General features: G+C 39.4%; 1 protein-coding gene across 1 annotated transcript in view; it reads right to left on the bottom strand.

The window, feature by feature from the left end:
- LOC145991439 (phosphatidylinositol 3,4,5-trisphosphate 3-phosphatase TPTE2-like) overlaps positions 1-17737 on the bottom strand; it is a 237558-nt gene extending 219821 nt beyond the window's left edge. The window contains exon 1 of the mRNA XM_083127445.1: positions 17495-17737. The gene's annotated coding sequence lies outside the window, so the exon portion shown is untranslated. The remainder of the gene's footprint in view (positions 1-17494) is intronic.
- Between the last annotated feature and the right edge of the window lie 1623 nt (positions 17738-19360).

Below are 19360 nucleotides of genomic sequence, written 5' to 3'. Positions count from 1 at the left end.
TCGGATTCCACTTTAAACTGTAGGTCCAGTCCCGATTAGCCTCACTGTGCATAAAGTGGACTCAAAAAACTAACTCAATCAATCGTATTTATGATGATTTTTTTTTAAAAGATAAAGTCAGAGTGCAGTTATTCAAAGTAAATACTGTTGTTTTTTTTTAATTCTGAATTATTTGATTAACATCAACGTTGTTCCTGTATCCCCCTTTTAACTATGAAATTCGACTTTCGCGGTTCTGGCCAGGATTTCAGGGCTTTTTAAATCCCTATCCCATATTGTGTATGAAGAACACAGCGACGTGGGGTTGTTCCCGTATGCACTGTGACTTCTATTTTACACCAGGTAGCTCAACCATCTCTCTTTTTCTTTTTGATCATGTAGGCAGGATGTTATGGATATCTGCGCAATATTTATTAATTTCTTTTATACATGTTGGTATCGATGAATTAATGGCGCTGTTATTTGTGACCAAAACTTAAAACAAACAGCATAACCATTTTCTGTTAAAATATAAATGATAGAATTCAATCGTTTTCACTGATATCCATGTTGAGAAATTATAGGAACCATTAGGAAATATGTATCTACATATTCTTGGAATATTTGGCGGGTTCGTAGCACAATTGTTTGGGTATACTTACACAGTGTTGTAGTCCTAAAATTTTCAGTGTGAATACGCGAAGTTCCATGGATTATACGTCCATGGATTAATTTAAATTCTGAAAAAATAATAATGGTGGAACACTAATGATGATTACCGTAATTGGCATAAATGAAGCATATTGCAATATTGTAAAAATATGAAACGCGTATTTTAATGATTGTATTTAAACGTAAAAGCTATACAGTTAATAATATCTTCTTGTTGATATTGCTTTTGTATATACTGTTAATAACTTTAATAATAGTGCTAATAATACTATGCGTGTTTGTCTCTAGACCAAACAATTCGATAATGAAGAGTATTTATACAGTTTCATTTTAACATACATTTTACACAGACAAAAGATTGATTGGATTGCTTTATTTTACTACGCTTTTTGTGCCACTTTTGGCTAATTTGAGAACATGAGGATGAGTGATGAATGGACACTCACAAACATCCATGCCCAGGCAGGGATTTGAACCCGGGACCCCTGGTGTCTTAGCGCGATGTGCTAACCACTCCGCCACGGGTGCCAGCCACAGAAAAAGAGAGGGGGGAAGTAGTGTCATGTTCTGACAAATTTAGAACATTCGAATCCTGTACAGTGAGGATTGGTTGGCATGGCGCCATCAAACCAGTGTGGTATTTGAACAATTTCCAGTTAGAAAAGGGTGGGGGTCCAGTAACTACTCTTAGCATCGGGATGTATCTGTATAAATTTATGCATTGGTCCTACTACATGTAAATAACAAAATGAATCAATATGAAAATTATTTCTTTTTAGCGTTTAAATGTTTGTGAATGCATATAACTTGCATCTTTCACCAAGAAAAAATTACTAGGATCTGTAGCCTACGTTTAACAGACAAATGAAGTCAAATTTTGCTACATTTTTAAAGTGTCACACAATGTAACACATTTTCGTTAATGCTTTTCATACTAAAGTTCTTTTCCATTTGTTAGTAGACATCACATAGTGATTTATAATTCTATGAAATTAGTACATTATGAATATTTTAATCAAATCTCATGTCGAGAACCTTATATTTTATGTGTAAAAACTCTTGATGCACGTAACGATGGAATGCCCCATTATAGTTCAACGCAAAGTGACAAAAATTAACAGTCAGAAGGGGAATTCGCCTCCATCCCCCCTCCCCCTAATGAAAAATAGAGAAAGGCATTAAAAAAGATGCTTCTCAGTTCTGCTAGCGTCCTTTTTCCCGGTTTTTTGCCCTCAAACTCCAAGGCACCGGTGGGCGAGTCCAATCGAGAGCAGGGGGTGGACCACCGTAGTATTGACTTTCTCTTCGGAACCTTGGGGGGGTTGAGGAAGTGAAAGGCGGGAGTGAAAGTGGATCACGTGATCTCACGATACGAGAAAAGAGACGCTGTCTGTGTGGGGAGAAACACCCACGGTCGCCATCTTGAAAGTTCAGTGTCATCATCGTGTAGAAATAAAGAGAGCGTTCATCCAGGTAAACACTCGTTGATTGTTGGGTCTTTAGGTTTAGAAAGACTTGCAGTCAAATTTATCATCCCACGTATTTCGATTTGTATAGCTTCTTATTTTACGCCGCTTTCCTTCGGATTTTGACTATAATCGCGTAGACGAGGATGAAAGGTTACATGATAATAAGGGACATGTTGCAACTACAAAATTTGATAGGCTGACACGGACAGACCTATGAAATAATATCAAATGATTACAGTAGTCAGTCAGTCTGACTGTGAGATAGGCAACACAGCGCATAACAAGCACATGAGGGTGTTCCTTGGGGTGGATAAGGCTTAGGCCGATCCCATCTCTCAGAAATAGCTGAGGGATGAAATGGAGGGGAGTTGCTGAATTGCAAATTTTGGCTAACCGCGACGATGAGGATGAATGATTTTGACGAAAATGATGAAGGGATAGTGTCGCAAAGAAATACCTAGAACGGGAATCGAATCCGGAGAGATGTTAAATTATTCAACACACACTGTCGAGGGAGCAATACAAGTTCTTTTTATTGCGAGACGTGTACAGGTGAATATTTAATAACTGGTGAATAATCAAATGATAAATTCAAATACATGAGAGTTGACTCAAATTAAATACAATCTCCATAACTTATTGCACTGCAAGAAGTAGCCTATTTTCATATATTCGGGTGTATCATGAGAAAATGTACAAATGAAAGAATACAGGCTGACCATCACTGTTATGCGAAGTTACACGTATTTGGGAACAATTGTCATTATTGTGATCGGTAGCCAGTTTTCTCTAGAATGGGAATTGCTTCGTGAATAAAGAAGTGGTGTGCCCAGAAGGGTTGTGGGGGTTACGTACCCCATTCACGAAATTTCTGTGTACGCCACCTAACCAAGAGCTGTAATCAGTTGCTCGGTCATGAATTCCTCTGGGCCTACTCACATATTTTGCAATAACACTCAGTATAGTAACCAAAGAAAGATTTTCGAAACATATGTAAGAAAACAGTTTTAAAGTAATTTCCAAATAATAATAATAATTGCAGCCAATGGCGGAGATTAGGGTTGCAACTGCCCCCCACTTTTTGCCCCTGCACTACAGCATCTTAATGCTAAGCCTTGTCAACTAAGTAAACTCCCCCCCCCCCCTTTTGGCACTCAAACGCAACGCCGCTACTGTATAGCAGGAGGGCTTGCTGATCTAATATGACCTGCTGCTTCACGCTCTGTTGTTGCTGTGTCTCAGAAACGAAAAACTATCAACATGGCTACCACCGAACACCACAGAATCTGACATTCGTATCGTGTCTAACTTCTTGCCGTAACAAGCATGTATCGCATGAAATCCGCCTTCTAATTTGCTCGCGGTGGAAATTTTTATCAAACAAGTCGCCGTACTTTTCCACGCACATCCTGATGCCACGTGGGTTTAATTTCGCTTTGGACTAGCGCGGTCAATACTCGAGGTCAGCACGCGAACTGCATGTCCTTCAAGCTTTTCAATCTTTTTTTGTGTTTCTAATCTCTGAAGGAGCCTTCCAAGTGAAACGCTCGTCTCTTGTTGGCTTGCCTTGTTAACTTGAGTTTAACTCGGACTTCCGAGAGGCAGGTTATGGCAGATGGTAAAATAAATAAGTTTGTACCGTTTGGTCGTGGTTTTGTGTTTCTTTCTCTCATTCGCAATTAGAATCAAACGTGTAGATGGCAGCACCCAACGCCTACAGTAACTCTTAATCCCGAACAAGCATAATGTCATCAGATCGGGCAACGTAAAAACAGCAAAACTGTAAAACTTGTCAACACACCAAGAAACTTGTTTCCTAGATCCTGCATGTCATCTACCTTACGCACTCTCTCCTCGTATTTCAAGTTGACTTTTCCCTTATTTGCTTTTACGTTTAAAAAAAAAGGAAAGAAAGAGAGAAATAAAACAAGATTGCACAGATGCCACAAACCGCTTCGTGCAGTGTTGCCAAGACTCGTTTCGCTATCCCCCTTTTTTTTCAGTCAATCCCCAGCTCTGTTTGTGGCAGATGATCGCATTCTCCAATGTTGCCATGCTTCTGCCAACACGTGCTAGAGAAGACGCTCGGGAAGTTACGTCATGCCGTTTTCATTCCAAGGACGCACGCTAAAACTGACCGTTGCAGTGATGCCAGATCTCTTGTTGGTTCTGTTTCCACATGGAAAGCAACTCTGGTTTTCAAGCACGATCTGCATGACTCACTCCATTCAATGAAAAAAAAAAAATGGTGGGTGACAAAATTCTAGCTCTTTTCAAGTACCACATAACACAATCTGAAATGTCACGGCAGTGGTTCCAACCTGAGGAAAATTTCACTACAGACGATACTTTGGTATTTTGGCGTCGCTTCTTTTTATCCTTTCGATAAGTGCAGTTGGCAAACAGTTGAAGGAGTAAGTCTGGAATCAACCAAGATTCTAGGGAATGTGGGTGAAAATGCTAATGGATGCATGAACAAATTTGATATTAAATTTAAATTAACTATTGGAATTGTATTATAAATAATTTAAACAGTTGTGTGAATGAATTATGTCTGTGCCAGACTATTTGTGACAATGACGGCTGTATTACTTTGCACGGGTACCAGAAGTTATGTTTTGTATAAATTTCACCGATCAAAGAATCAGAGTCGGTATCAACCTCTGAGAATCGAACTCGGAACCCCTTGATTACGACATCGTTGTTTAAACTCCATCAGAGAAATCCTTGATCTTATAAGATACGATTTATTCAAGTAAGATAAAAAAATAAACAGTACAGTAAGTAGGCAACTGGAAAAGTACTGAAAGAGTGTGTGCATAAAAGACATTACAGGCAAGTCAACAACTGGAACACTAAAAAACGGAAGTAAGAACCAGATACCAGAAATACATAAGGAAGGGAATGAATAGCCATGCAGCCAACCTCTGTGGCGGAGTAGTTTGCACAGATATATCGTCTAGTTGATATCGCCCAACATTACTCGTGTCGCCTTGTCGCTTCGGTGTGAATTCTACCTAAAGTAGGTCTTTCTTATACATCCCTACCACTGCCTCAAATCTCGATCCCCAGGGGGTCTTTTGTTACGAGGAAATAACAACTAAGAAAGAAAGATATCTCGTCGCATTTTTCTTTTTTCGGTTTCTGATGATGTTCGTCTGTGTTTAACCTTGACATGGGCCTATAGGGCCCATGGCGTTCTGGGGCGCTGCGCTGACCAATCCGCGCTCACTGTCTTTTTTTTTTTTTTTTAAAAAAAAAAGTCCTTCATGGACGCATAACCGCAATGTAACGCATCCCCAAAAAAATGAGCATTATCAACCGGAGTGAAAGGTTTATCAATTTTTAAAAAATGCCAAGTAATTTTTGTTAATTTCCTTTAGGGAAGTTTTCCCAGTAGCAACACTGCAGAGAAACATCACGAGAACTGACAACAGCGCCCAGAACATATTTTGTACAAGGTGAGGCAGCGTGCAACAATTGCAGACGCCCATGAATCTGTGACCTCCGAATAAACGAATAAATTAAGACACGTGCTAACATTCATGAACCGTGTTGATATCTAAGGCACAGAGGAAGAGAGACGCATTCCATCCACTATATTTAACTAGAACAGATTCATAACTCTCAATGCGAAAACCCTCACGCTGTTTGTTTACGCAGCAGAGTTTTCTCTGGGTAATACGGGAGGTTATTTCAGTCGTTCACCGCCAGCGTTGCGGCCGTTCGGCGGACTCTTCATGCAACAGGTCCCGGCAAATTGCGTTCAGGAAGTCCGTAACAGAAACCGCTTGTTTTGTAATGTTTCCACTTTTCACAATTACAATTGAAATAAGCACGTACCTTGTCGCAAGGATGCTGTGTGTGTGTGGAAAAGGTGTCCTCCCAAATACAAATATTTCTGGCACCTTATTTCTGACAGAAAATCTTAGATTAGACATCGTTACTTTATCGTCAGTTGTCAGAAAGGGAAGACAGCATCCCGGCGCATAAAGCAAACCGAAAGCGTAAAATGATATTTAAAAGTAATAATAATGATGATCACTAACCTCCTGTGTTATAAGAGATGTTGAAAATGACCTCCTTCAACAGCAATACAACACGTTTCTTAGGTTCAAGAGATCCTGTCTCTCGCAATTCCCTGACCACTTTTCTGCAAGAATTCGTTTTCACGTAATTATCGTACATAAAAACTCTCTGTTCAAGACCATATTTGTTTAACGGCATAAGTAATGAATGAATAACAAGTAACACACAATAAAGCACTGGCAATGAGTAGCACAGTACAATAACACATTATAAACAACACGCGTACTGATAAACGCAAACAGAAGTGAACATGAACGTACACTGACTACGTCTGGTAGCCGACAGTGTTGCTAACCATTTTTCGGCAATGTCCCTACAGACGTAGTCAAAATGTCCCTACGCCAAGTAAAGTGACTAAAAAAACAACACCTCATGAGCATGCAAAACAGAAGATAAAATATACACATTTACTTACCAAATCTTTCTGCTCGGTGCTTCCACAATTAATGAAGGAGCGAATTTACAATACAGGACCCCTCCCCGATTTTTGTAATATTTCGCATACTCACTAATTGAGGCCTCCTAATCACGAATTTGAAGTTAACATTTGGGGGGTCACGTGTAGAAATTGCAAAATAAGTTAAATTGAGTGGTCCGCGATCGGCACGATTGCTCATTATTTACCGGAAGATTTTGTGTTTCCAATACTTAAAAAACGAAATATACATTCCTGATATTACTACGACCCCAAATTTTAACTATGTTTGCCTATCCTAACCTAACCTAACCGTACCTGAATGGTTCGTGGGGCTATCCGTCAATGGTTTGTGGGGCTACCCGTGCATGTTTTTTTTTAGCCCAAATTTTAACTATGTTTGCCTTGCCTAACCTAATTTAACCTAACCTTACCGAGAATGGTCAGTGTGGCTATTCCTGAATGCTTTTGCGGTAATTGTGATTACGAACCGATAAAAAAATCTTTATTTCGTAGCACTTTAACGGAAAACGTTCATCATCGAAGACGCCATTTTCGTATCCTGCAATTTTATGATTGATGTACTGTTGCCAAATTTACCTGTAATCAAATCAGTTCTTCTACATCGTGATTGTCGCTGTCACATGTAAGCACGTTCTTTGGGCAATATACTGAAATCCATAAGTTTATTAATTAGCCCAGAGCCATCCTCCTGCACACTCCACCTAACAATCTGTACAACTTTAACAACATTTTTACTGTTCTCTTCCGCCATTCTTACACAATTTATGCTCTCCAAGTATGAAATCAACAGTGTGGCAACGATGTAGACAGCGTAACTAATTGTAATTTGTTCATATCAACAAATATGGCTACCATACTTGTATACGGAGAATCATTGCGAGAATTGAAAAGCTTGTTTTACAACTTCTACACGTTAATGAACAATTTTTTCACCTCACCCCAACCTGTTAACTTGAGATAAATCATCACGACTAATTATTTCGTGAGTATAAGACGTAGCATAGAAATTACAGAATGGTCCGGTATTGTAAATTCTTGCCTTAATGAATAATAGTGGTGTGCGGGACAGAATTTTTTGGGTCGGGACGGGAATTTTTTTTAAAATCCCGACATTCGGGACTAAAAAATTTGCAATTTCCCGAATTCTCGAAATCTACAAGTCATTTTCTCTTTAAGTGATTGTTTTTGTATTTCTAGAATAAAAACTTACAATTTTCGATAAGTTCCAGAAACTTACAATGCAGAAAACGTCGAGAATTAACGACTTTTTAAAGTGACCATTCGGTATTTCCCGACTGCTCGGGATCCCGAAAAGTCAGGAAGTCATTTCCCGAAGTCGGGATTGGGACGGGAATTTTTTTTCCCGATCCCGGTCCTGACTTTTCGGGATCCCGCACACCCCTAATGAATAACGTTGAGTCGTTTACTGTTGATTATGTTATTTGAAGTCATACATGTTGCTGGTGTGAAGAGATAGATGTTGGTTGGTGATATATGCTGCATTTCCTGCAGTCTTTAACAATTTTGGTCCCATTTTATTTCCCTCTTTTGTTTTTGTATCACTTAACATTGAAAATATTCTTTCCGTTTCCGCGTTAGAATGCAGCACTATTTTCGCGAGAGTGGAAATGTTTTCAAAAAAGAACTTGCCTTGAAAGTTTTTGGTAACCGATAACATGTTCCAAAATTCTGATGGAGATTTGTTAGTTAGTTCTTTTTTCTCCTCCTCGCAAAAGTATCCAGATAAACTAATTCATAAAATGTCATTTTCCAATATAGAAAAAAGTACCTACGTTTTCCCTCATTTGGCAAAATCTGTCCCTACGTCCCTACGCGGGCGAAATTTAGTGAAAAGTCCCTATGAGTAGGGAAATGTCCCTACGGTTGGCATCACTGCCGACACGTGCAGTATGAAGCGCGTTCTCGCGGCTGACAACTCCCCGATAAGCTGCCCGCGCTGTCGCGACAACTGAGGATAAAGTAGCGATGTCTAATCTAAGATTACATGTCAGAAATAAGGTGCCAGAAATATTTGTATTTGGGAGGGCACCTTTTCCAGCATCCTTGCAACAAGTTACGTGCTTATTTCAATTGTAATTGTAACTGTAATTGTGAAAAGTGGAAACATTACAAAACAAGCAGTTTCTGTTACGGACTTCCTGCAATGCAATTTGCCGGGACCTGTTGCATGAAGAGTCCGTCGAACGGCCGTCACTCTGGCGGTGAACGACTGAAATAACCTCCCTGTAGTTGATCAACTTATCGCTCTCCCTTGTCAGTGTTGCCAACCACTGCCTGTGGATTTGCGCAAGTTTACGTCAAATTATGATATAGCATGTTTCGCAAGTCGCGCAATTCGAAAACAAAGCTGATGCCTTATTGGTGTCCGGTAAAAATGGCAAAGGAAAAAATGGCCAAGTAAAAATGGCAAATGGAAAAAATGGCAAACGGAAATAATGGCAAAGGGAAATAATGGCAAAAGGAAATAATGGCAAAAGGAAAAAATGGCAAAAGGAAAAAATGGCAAACGGAAAAAATGGCAAACGGAAAAAATGGCAAACGGAAAAAATGGCAAAAGTGAGAATGGCGAAAGTAAAAATGCCGACAAGAAGAAAGGAAAAGCAAATGATAAATAATTGATATAAATAATTCACATGTAAATTGTAAAGAGTATTCATCAGGGTCTTAAGAATGCAATACCTGATACGTGTGAAATTAGTTTATGATAATTTATACACTATATTACCGAATAAGGTTACCAAACCTAATAAAATGTTCGTGGTACAGTTCCAAATCAATCTTACATGATTGCATGAACGTAACAATGTATCAGAATACGACTACTATAGACTTATTCTTCTTCCTTTTTAGAATGCGAACGACTGCATGTACCCACAAAGGCAAAAGTCATAGGCACGTATTCTGAAACTTTCACTTGGTTTACAGCAACAATTCTTATTTATAGTATATATCCAGTGGTTGCGTTTGGGTTCCAAAACTAGGGAAATATAAATAATTGTTATAAGCAAATCATATGTAATTCGGAGGAAAGAAAAACATTGATGCAGTATGCAGCACAGGTTTTTGTTTATATGAATTTGTTTTTAAAATTCCTCGACACTTAAATTTGTTCCTGTCAGCACACCTCCACCTTACGAGGGCCACTATTTATATTTTGAGTCTTGGCGACACTGATTGAAGTTAGGCGCGATTTGACGTAGGCACGGAATCGTCTGGCATTATTGACCATAACGTACTTCAAATGTTTTGTCAATAGCTGGATTTGTGTTGTTTATGTTGCCTTGGAGATTGCGCGACAACAATAAAATGGAATTAACTAGTGAACATTTTCGTGCGATGATTTTTTACGATTTTCGACGTGGATTATCAAGACAAGAGTGCATCGATCAACTTACTTCCACATTTGGCGATGAAGCCCCATCCTTTGCCACTGTGAAACTCTGGTATAACGAATTTAATCGTGGCCGCCATTCGCTCACCGACGAGATTCGCGAAGGTCGTCCAAAATCAGTTGTTGTTCAAGAAAACATTGATGCTGTGCAAAACCTAATACTGCAAGATCGTCATGTGACATACTGTGAGATTGAGGCAACCATAGGCATTAGTTCCACCAGCATATATAAAATATTACATGATCATTTAGCTGTGAGAAAGGTATGTTCTCGTTGGATCCCACACAATTTGACAAAAACTCACGTCAATTGGTGCAAACAAATGCTCAATAAATACAATCGTGGTGCTTCAAAAGACGTATATAAGATTGTAACAGGTGACGAATCATGGATATATGGGGTGAAGTCATACTTGTGTGATTGGTCAGCAGGTGCGCCCAAGATGGAAACTTGTTTTCAGTCAAAATTAAAACACCTGCTATGCTACCCTCCAAGTTTCATTTCACATGCTTGAAATTATTCAAAAGGTCACCTTTCATTAATATGTGATTTTATAGTAATTTTATAGGTGCCCCAAGTTCTACCAGATTAAAGAATGAAGAATTTAAAAATAATTTTTGGGAACATCAAATACAATTTTTCTATTCAAAGACAGTGTTAAGACATCAAAATTATATTATATTTAATTACAAATGATGCAACACTAGACATAATTTCTCAATTTTCACATAAAATCAGAATATATTGCATTTCCCATTTCTATTATTGCCATTTCTACCGTTGCCATTTTTTCCGCTTGCCATTTTCATTTTGCCATTTTTACCTAAATTCGCCTTATTACTTACTGGGATAGATATTTACACCGAATTTGCTACATTATGAAGTCTCGCCCACTGAGATTTTTAGTACTTTTGATCCCCAGTTCAATCCATACAGTTGTTCCATACATTATTAACTAATGGCTCAAGTAGTGTACAGAATGCTAATTTCGGTTGCAAAATGGGATAAGAAAATAACACAGGATCACAACTCGCATTTTCGTGATTGACGTCATGGTAATCTGTGGTTTCTAACCAAATTGGGTCATGTGGAGCATTTGATGGATGCGGCAATGCAATAGCGATTTTATATAAACGGAAATTATAATTTTTAATGCAATTGCATTTGTCAGTACTTGGATACATTTTGCCCGTGGGCAAATTATATTCTGCTGGTGTAGCCAACCAAGATTATAAGCCACTAAAATGCCACTTTTCAATTCTCCCATAAAATTGCTATTCCTAGATTCATATGTAGGCTACTGCACATAACCCCTGCTGGTTGCACACCTCTAATTTGCATGGTGTCAGCCAGAAAACTGCATATTATGATCCCTGGGATAGTTTCCTATCCCTTTCCCCCCCGAAATTAGCAATATGGAGGAAGCTCGCTCTGACTTATAAGGCATTAATTAGTGTCCAAAATTTCCTGTATGGACTGAACTGGTAACCATAAGCATTAATGATATCCCAATGGATGAGGCTTCATAATGCAGAAAGCCTGGTGTTAATATCATGGGCGTCCGGAAGGGAGGCAAGGGGGGGCCGTGCCCCCTCTGGAAAATGAGTCAACCAAAAATTATGTATTTCACACATATAATTTCATTTTAGCCACAATAATATGTGTTAATTATTGCATTAACACCATAAATTCAAATTTAAGCAATTTTTTTAGGGAACTACATTCTTTTGGGGGAAAATGTGACTTGTTTGCCCCCCCGGAAAAAATAACTTCCTTGCCCCTCCCTGGAAAAAATCCTGCGGACGTCCTTCAGTTTTCATTTCCATGAAAGTTCATGTAGCGCGACTTTTGAAACACACTGTACATTCCACGTGAAAAACGTGGAAATAGACATTGAAAGAAGAGTAAATAGGCACCGATAGAAAGGAAATATACAGTAAAGGAGAGAGAATAATTACCAGAAAAGGAATGTACGTAAAAATAGTGTTACAGACAAACGTGAAAGAAGAAAAAAAATCACAGAATGATATGAATTCACGAAGAGGCGTAAAATAAATAGCAGCAATATAGCAAAACCAGACGTGAAATAAAGTGCCGACGAAACTATAATTACCTTTTTATCCTGAAAACTTGCAAATAAATTTTCATCGTGAAATGGAGATTGATTTATAGAAAGTGCAAAGGCGGCGAGAGGTGTATCAGATAGTGGGCACTTACGTTTCAACCTCTAGTTCTATATACTCGCAACATAAAACTTTAAAAAAAATCCCTTGCATAGATACATTTCAATGTGGTTAGCGACACTGTTTCTCTCCCTTGTAGGTGAGGGTCCAGATGTGTGGAGAAAAGGATTTGGCACTTTGCCTCTGCCCAGATGTCGTAAAGAACTGCTACTACTTTTTTTCTTCACGAGCCGTGAGGTTGTTTGACTTTTGGTGACTCATCGGCTACACTGCCCCACTCTCCTCCCTCCTTTGCTCGGTTCTGCCGAATTACATACAGATTTTGCAGTTTTCCAGCTCTCCGGACTCGATGACGTGTCCAAGCAACGAGGTATACAACACGTCAAAAATAACTTATTTCCCTTACTTCTTTTCGGCTCCTTCGGCACACAAAGTAGCTCTTGTGGCATAAGAAGAAACTGTCAAATCATGGAGGTCTCTTCAGCTTCGCTACACACCACGTTTTTTGGACTCACCCATCCCCCGCACACCAATCCTACTTGTCGGGTGTAGCCTCCTGCACCGTGTAGGAAAGACCATACAAAAATTTAATGTTCCTTCGCAGATGTAAGCCACTGTGTAGCCTGCCCACATAAGCAATTTCCAGAATTAACAAGTGAGAAGGATGATATAATGAGCAACTATGAAGAAATATGAAAAGAAAGAAGAAGCAAAATGAAGGACAGAGAGGGAGAGACAGATATGAGAAAAGGGAAGAAGGAAATAAGTAAAAAATATACACAAGAGGAAGAAAAGAACGAAAGAAAGAAAAACAGAAGAGTGAGAATGGTAGGAGGAAATAGAGGTGAAGAGAGAGAGAGAGAGAGGACGAAAGAAGTGGATAGATAAAAACAGGGAAAAGAGAGAACGAGAGAAGTAGATAAAAAGGGGAAAAGAAAGAGAACGAAAGAAGTACGTAGATAACAAAGGGAAAGAGAGAGGGAGAACGAAAGATGTATATACAGGGTGTTACAAAAATACTTTTACAAACTTTGAGGGCTGGTTTCTCAAACCAAAACAAGAAAAAAAGTTAATATACACATATGTCCGAAAATCCTTAGTTTCTCAGTTTTTAATGAAAGAACATAATGACAAATCTGTTAGATATTGCCAGCTTATTAGCAAGTGATGAAACTGTCATCAACTCAGAAACTCATAATAAATGTTCAAAATGTCGTCCTCTTGCTTCCACACACGCATGCACACGTCGGATCATGGACCGGCGCACCCTTTCACATACTCCCACACGGTGTCGAACGGTTTCGCAGGCTTTCATCACACGTTGATGAAGTGTGTCTACATTAGAAATGTCAACTGCATAAGACAATTGTTTTCGGTGGCCCCACAGATAGAAATCCAAAGGATCGATGTCGGGGGAACGTGCAGGCCATGAAACTGGTCATCACCCTACCTATCCATCTGTCATGGTAGATATCAGCCAGTGCTTCTCAAGCAATGCGACCGAAATGTGCTGGAGCCCCATCATGCATTAACCACATGCTTCTTCTTATTTGCAAGGGAAATTGGTGGATTGTACCTTGAAATGCGTTGAGCGTAAACTTTCATTAAAAACTGAGAAACTAAGGATTTTCGGACATATGTTTATATGAACTTTTTTATTGTTTTGGTTTGAGGAACCAGCCCTCAAAGTTTGTAAAAGTATTTTTGAAACACCCTGTATATATATAGAAAGAGAAATGAGAGACCGAAAAAAGTAGATAGATAAAAAGAGAAATGAGAGAGAGAACGAAAGAAATATAAAGATAAACAGGGGAAAAAGGGAGAACGAACGAAGTATAGAGTAAAACATGGGAAACGAGAGAGAACGAAAGAATGGCGGGAAACGAGCTAGAAGAACATAGCTAACAAAGAAATTCCATTCTGTCAATACGGAGGAACGGTAAACAAAGAAACAAATGAAGAAAAGTGGAGGAAGAAATATGAAGTGAGCATAATGGAGAAAGCTTGAGGAAACCACCTTGCAGGGTTGGATGCTCAAGGTGATCATCCATCCTGGCGAAGACCTGAGCATTTTCTTTGTACCCTTACGGGGTACTATGGTCACGATTATCTCAAAAACCGGACGACAGAAAGTTTCCAAATTATATCTGAACACTGAGAAATGATATTTCTAGTGAATCACTTTCTGATATTTTCATTTAGTGCATCAACGTTCCGAAAATTTAATTAATTAGGTTCATTCTTGAAAACCAAAAATCCAATATGCTGACCAAGGCAGAATTTACTGTACTTTAAAAACATAAACTAAACGCTACGTTTCAACCTTGTAGCAAGGTCTTCTTCAGACTCTGTACAAATACATTTTTTTTTACAGAGTATGAAGAAGACCTTGCTAGAAGGTTGAAACGTAACGTTTAGTTTATGTTTTTAAAACGTATAAAGTAAATTCTGCCTTGGTCAGCATATTGGATTTTTGGTTATCATGGAAACAAGGCTTAATGGTGTTATTACTCTTGAAATATTGTATTTTTTCACTCTTCTTGACAGGGCAACCCTGCAAAGAGCCCAGTGTTATGTACGTACAGTACGTGTGTGTGAAGGAAAAAGGGGGGGGGGAAGAGAACCACCGTGACAACCGATGCAAGGCTCACCTGAAATTGTTTAATCCCACCCTTAACCCCATCACGAAGGACATTCTCATAGCAACGACTCTCTACCCCCAGTTGTAGTAAACCAGAATCTATAATGGAGCCGACGTACAAACCGGTGTGCAATCAAAGCGCAGAACGTTTATTTTGACAAGATCCTGTTTCCCTAATGGATGCTTTCACTCTAAAAAAATGTGCAACTGAGTTGCCACAGAAAGTGGTGTAACACCGTAAATGGTGCAGCATAACACCTAAGGCCTCCATACTTGGATGGTGTAATAGGACACCAAAAATGGTGTTAAACAACGCCAATTCCGCATTAACACAAAGAAGTGTTCTGTGAACACCACTTTTGGTGGCAACACTTGCATACTTCTTAGAGTGGGAGGACGAATTTTAACGTTGTCGCTTCTGCCCAAGCGGGCGGCGTAATTGGCTGTTTGATCGTGAGTTCCTTCGCATGTAAACGCGGCAACAGAGGGTCACTGCCATAAAGGCGGTCTCCGCGGCGGTTCCTGGCCCGGCGGTACTGCGTAGGGTTAATACTTTCATGGCAAAGCACATGAAGCGAATATTGAAAGCACTGTCACGATATTAGAATGCTCCTTCACCACGAAAAATGATGTCGTAAGAGTGGTGTTTGTGTGTGTGTGTGTGTGTGATCCTTCACAACCCGAAAAGTAAGCAAGTAATTGTGAGAAGTTGGGAACAGTTTGCGAACTGAACGGAATTGTGAACAAATTAACAGCAGCATGTCAGGCCGCAAAAAGCATGCGTTCGATTGGTGAAATCCTCAAGCGACAAGTGTCGCCTGTCGTTTCGGTGTCAATTCTCCCTAAACCCCAGCTCCCAAACGTCAAAATTCCCACTCATCACCCATCCCGGTAGACATCATACAGACTCCACCAAATGTGAGCCAAGAGAACAAGAAAGAATAAGTAGTAACAAGAAAAAAAAATCCTGCAGCAAGAGCAATGGGGACACTGCCATCGCCTTGACGTACTGCTCCGATATCCCTCCACAGATATATCCCAAGGACCTTGGGAGAATTCCCCCGCGGATATACACTTGGCAACGCGGGACCAGAGTAATTTTCAGAATGGCCGCACCCAGGGCGCACAAGGACATCTCCATCACCTGCGAAGCAACGCCCAGTGAGCGGTGGATCAGTTGAACAAACCGACGATGAAATACAGCTCTAGACTCACCAGGGCTGTTACTTTTATCATGCACGTGGTAGTCGCAAGCTTTGAAGCATTGGGGTCATATTTCGTAGCCGAAGGTCTTGTAAATAGAAGCTAACCATTCACCAAATTTTCGTTTTGAAAAATTCCAAATTGTTACGACAAAAGGACGAAAAGTAACGGTCCCATTAACATGAATCCCCTCCCTCAATATGCAAATTCAACTGATCCACTCTCAAAACGGCGCACCTTTCGTTTGGTAGTGGTGTTCACTTCGGAGACGGTTTGAGTGAGGTGACAACCTCGTCACCGAAGGTTCCAGTTTTTTTTTTAAGTCATCGAAGCTTGCTTTGTTTTTAAGTTCATTCTATGCTCACGTAGTCAACCCATGGTACTCTAAATAGGGGCCTACAGTGGAGTCGCCGTAAGAACCGGTCTCCATTCACAGCGCAAAACGGCTAATTTGACAAAATCCTGTTTCCATGCTGGCTGCTTCGGGGAGGAGGGATTTTAATGTTGCCAATTCTTGCCCAAGCACTAGGCCTAATTGGTGCTTTGACCGCAAGTTCCTTCGTAGGTAAACGCGGCAACAGAGTGTCACTGGCATAAAGACTGTCCCCGCGCCGGCTGAAACGCCGACTCCACTGCAAGGGGGGGGGGCTGAAGCACCTCAAAACAGATCTTAGCCCCCCCCCCCGGATTTTATAGTACGGTAGACGCATTTCAACAGAAAATAAGGAAAACTCTTGTGACAATATTTTTCATCATAAAACTTTCGTTGGGGTATAAGGCCATTACAATGCTCTTTGCTACTTTACGAGTAGTAAGCTCGCAAGATTACCTTATTACGACGTGTTCTAAAATCGTTGGGGGGGGGCACCCGCACATCTGATTGGTTCAACAATGGCCATTGATCATTGTATCTATTCTCTCCATTGGAAAAAGTCACCGTCGCTATGTTATCGTCCCCTTCAAAGTGGAGGATGGTTCAACATCATGTCCACTTGCTCTCCAAAATTTTCAAATGTTAAAATTTACAAGAATATGTTTGTTAACCTCCTAACTTGAGGATCAAAGAAATAAGGCGTGATTTTTTGGTCTCTCAAGTGTTAGTTATTTAGCAAAATAGTCTTGGACATTATTTTTATGGGATGGAAAACTTTTCAATTCTGCCCCTCCCCCTCAAAGTTAGGCCCATGTTAGTTAGCCCCAGAGAATTTGCAATGGACATCTGTAACCCCCTACACATACACTAATATCAGGATAGCGTTGAAACGTGTTGCGCTAACCATTCCGGTCCGGAGGCCGGCAACAGCTGTAGTGTATTTTTTGCATGTGTAATTACGGTACAAACAAACACAAGGAAGTTCACTTCATTTGCGTATTTATACGTAAATAGGCTGGCATTTATTACTTACCTCCCTTGAAGTCCTCGTCAAGACAAAGTGACATGGAAAAATTCTTCAACGTATCGGAGACAGAAACATGTGTATGTACACTATTTGTCCGTGATTGGAACACACATTTTTAAACACCACTTTCCTCGATTGCACATTGAACAACAAACCCCAGAAAACAGCCTGGGAAAATAACAAGCACGACTCTGCAATTTGACGCCCTCTACAATTGCTACATCGCGAGCTCACACACAAACCAGCAGCAGGCTGAATCATGTGACCTGCAAGTTTCTTTGGTTCAATGAAGATTTTCATCTTTTCCTTCCGGAGATCCATGGACACGAAATTCAGGAATGATACTCAAGTACAGTGGCGTCACTTGACGGGCAAAAAGACAGAAAAACAAAACAATAGACAATCTCTCGTGTGGACGATGGAATCCCCTTATAGCTTTTGTGCGATTCAATTGTAATTTCGAAATATACGAGAGGGGCGTTGTATAGATGTGAAACAAAATTTTAACATTTTTACTTTTAAGTTCAGAAAATAAGCTTCGAAGTTTATACAGGGGTATGAATTACAAGCAAGATTTATGCACATTCATTGTTATCCTACAGGTTTATTTTTTTTCTCCCGCGGTAAGAAATACACGTCCAGTAAGTACAAATACAATATTATAATTGATTTGTGTGAGCAAATACTGCAAATACTGCCACTTATTCGTAATGCAAGTAATGCAATGTAGGGAAGTTCATATTCATGAGCCATTCTAACATGATAAGTATAACAGCCGAAAAAGCGACAGAGTAAGTTTACTTTATGCAGCATGTTTTTATTCGCTTTTTAAAAGCATAACGTAATGATTGTTTCTTCGACGTATTTTTTTTATTTGCTTCGTGCAATTAGTCCATTGAGACGAAAATTATATAAAGTTTATAAAATGCCTAAATTACAGTAAATATCAGTAAAAATAAATACAGTAAACTATTTGCTATTATCGTTGCATTCAGCTGTAAGGTTAAATAAATACGTATAAGGATAAACGATTTGGATTGAATTACAAACAAACTAACTTCCCTTTCCAGAGAAGCAAACCATGCTGTATACAAAGAGGATTCTTCTTTCTTTTTCGTGCAGCACATGAAAATAAGGTTCGGTTAAAGGCAGGACAAAAGTTCTCAAAACGTGATAAAATTTCTAGATCATTTAACGGATGAGAAGCTTACGATTGACAACATTAGTGTTGCAACCCTTACATACTGGTCACATTATAAGCACATTTTCAAAAAAGAGGTTTCAATAAATCGATACAATTTTGATATAAGTAGCTAAAGATTTAAGAACTCGTTCTGGATTATTTGAAAGATAAAGTGGAGAATCAGATGTGAGGTCAAAATATTTCTGTCGCCAAGTGTAGGTACTTACAATGACAAAATTCGGACAGATAAAAATATCCCCACCTTTTTTAGATCAAATCTTGACTTTCTTCTGACGTGCAAGTGTGTCAGGTATGATATGGTTCGTTATAGTATATTCTGTGTTTTGTAAATAATTCAAAGATGACGATGCATATGTACACAAACGTACGTACACATATTACAATGTATACATAAATAATATACAAAGAGAAGTCACAATTTCAAAAATTGAATTTTGTACAATTGGATACATGAATATAGTAGTAATTCCAGGTTTCGCCAATTGGGACGAGCCAAGTAACACCAGTCACAGAACTTCATGCCACTTGTCTCGCACCCAGCCGAATATGTCAGAAATACAAAAGCTTCAGACACTTCGAGGTAAAAAAAAACAAAAACAACTTACGCAAGATGGCGACTGCCGATTTGAATCACTGGTTGTAATTGTAAGATTTGCCATATCACGTTG

This window comes from Lepisma saccharinum, chromosome 8 (genome assembly GCF_977018435.1).
Source record: "Lepisma saccharinum chromosome 8, izLepSacc3.1, whole genome shotgun sequence".
NCBI classification, from domain to species: domain Eukaryota; kingdom Metazoa; phylum Arthropoda; class Insecta; order Zygentoma; family Lepismatidae; genus Lepisma; species Lepisma saccharinum.
This window is presented reverse-complemented; position numbering and strand designations above follow the sequence as displayed.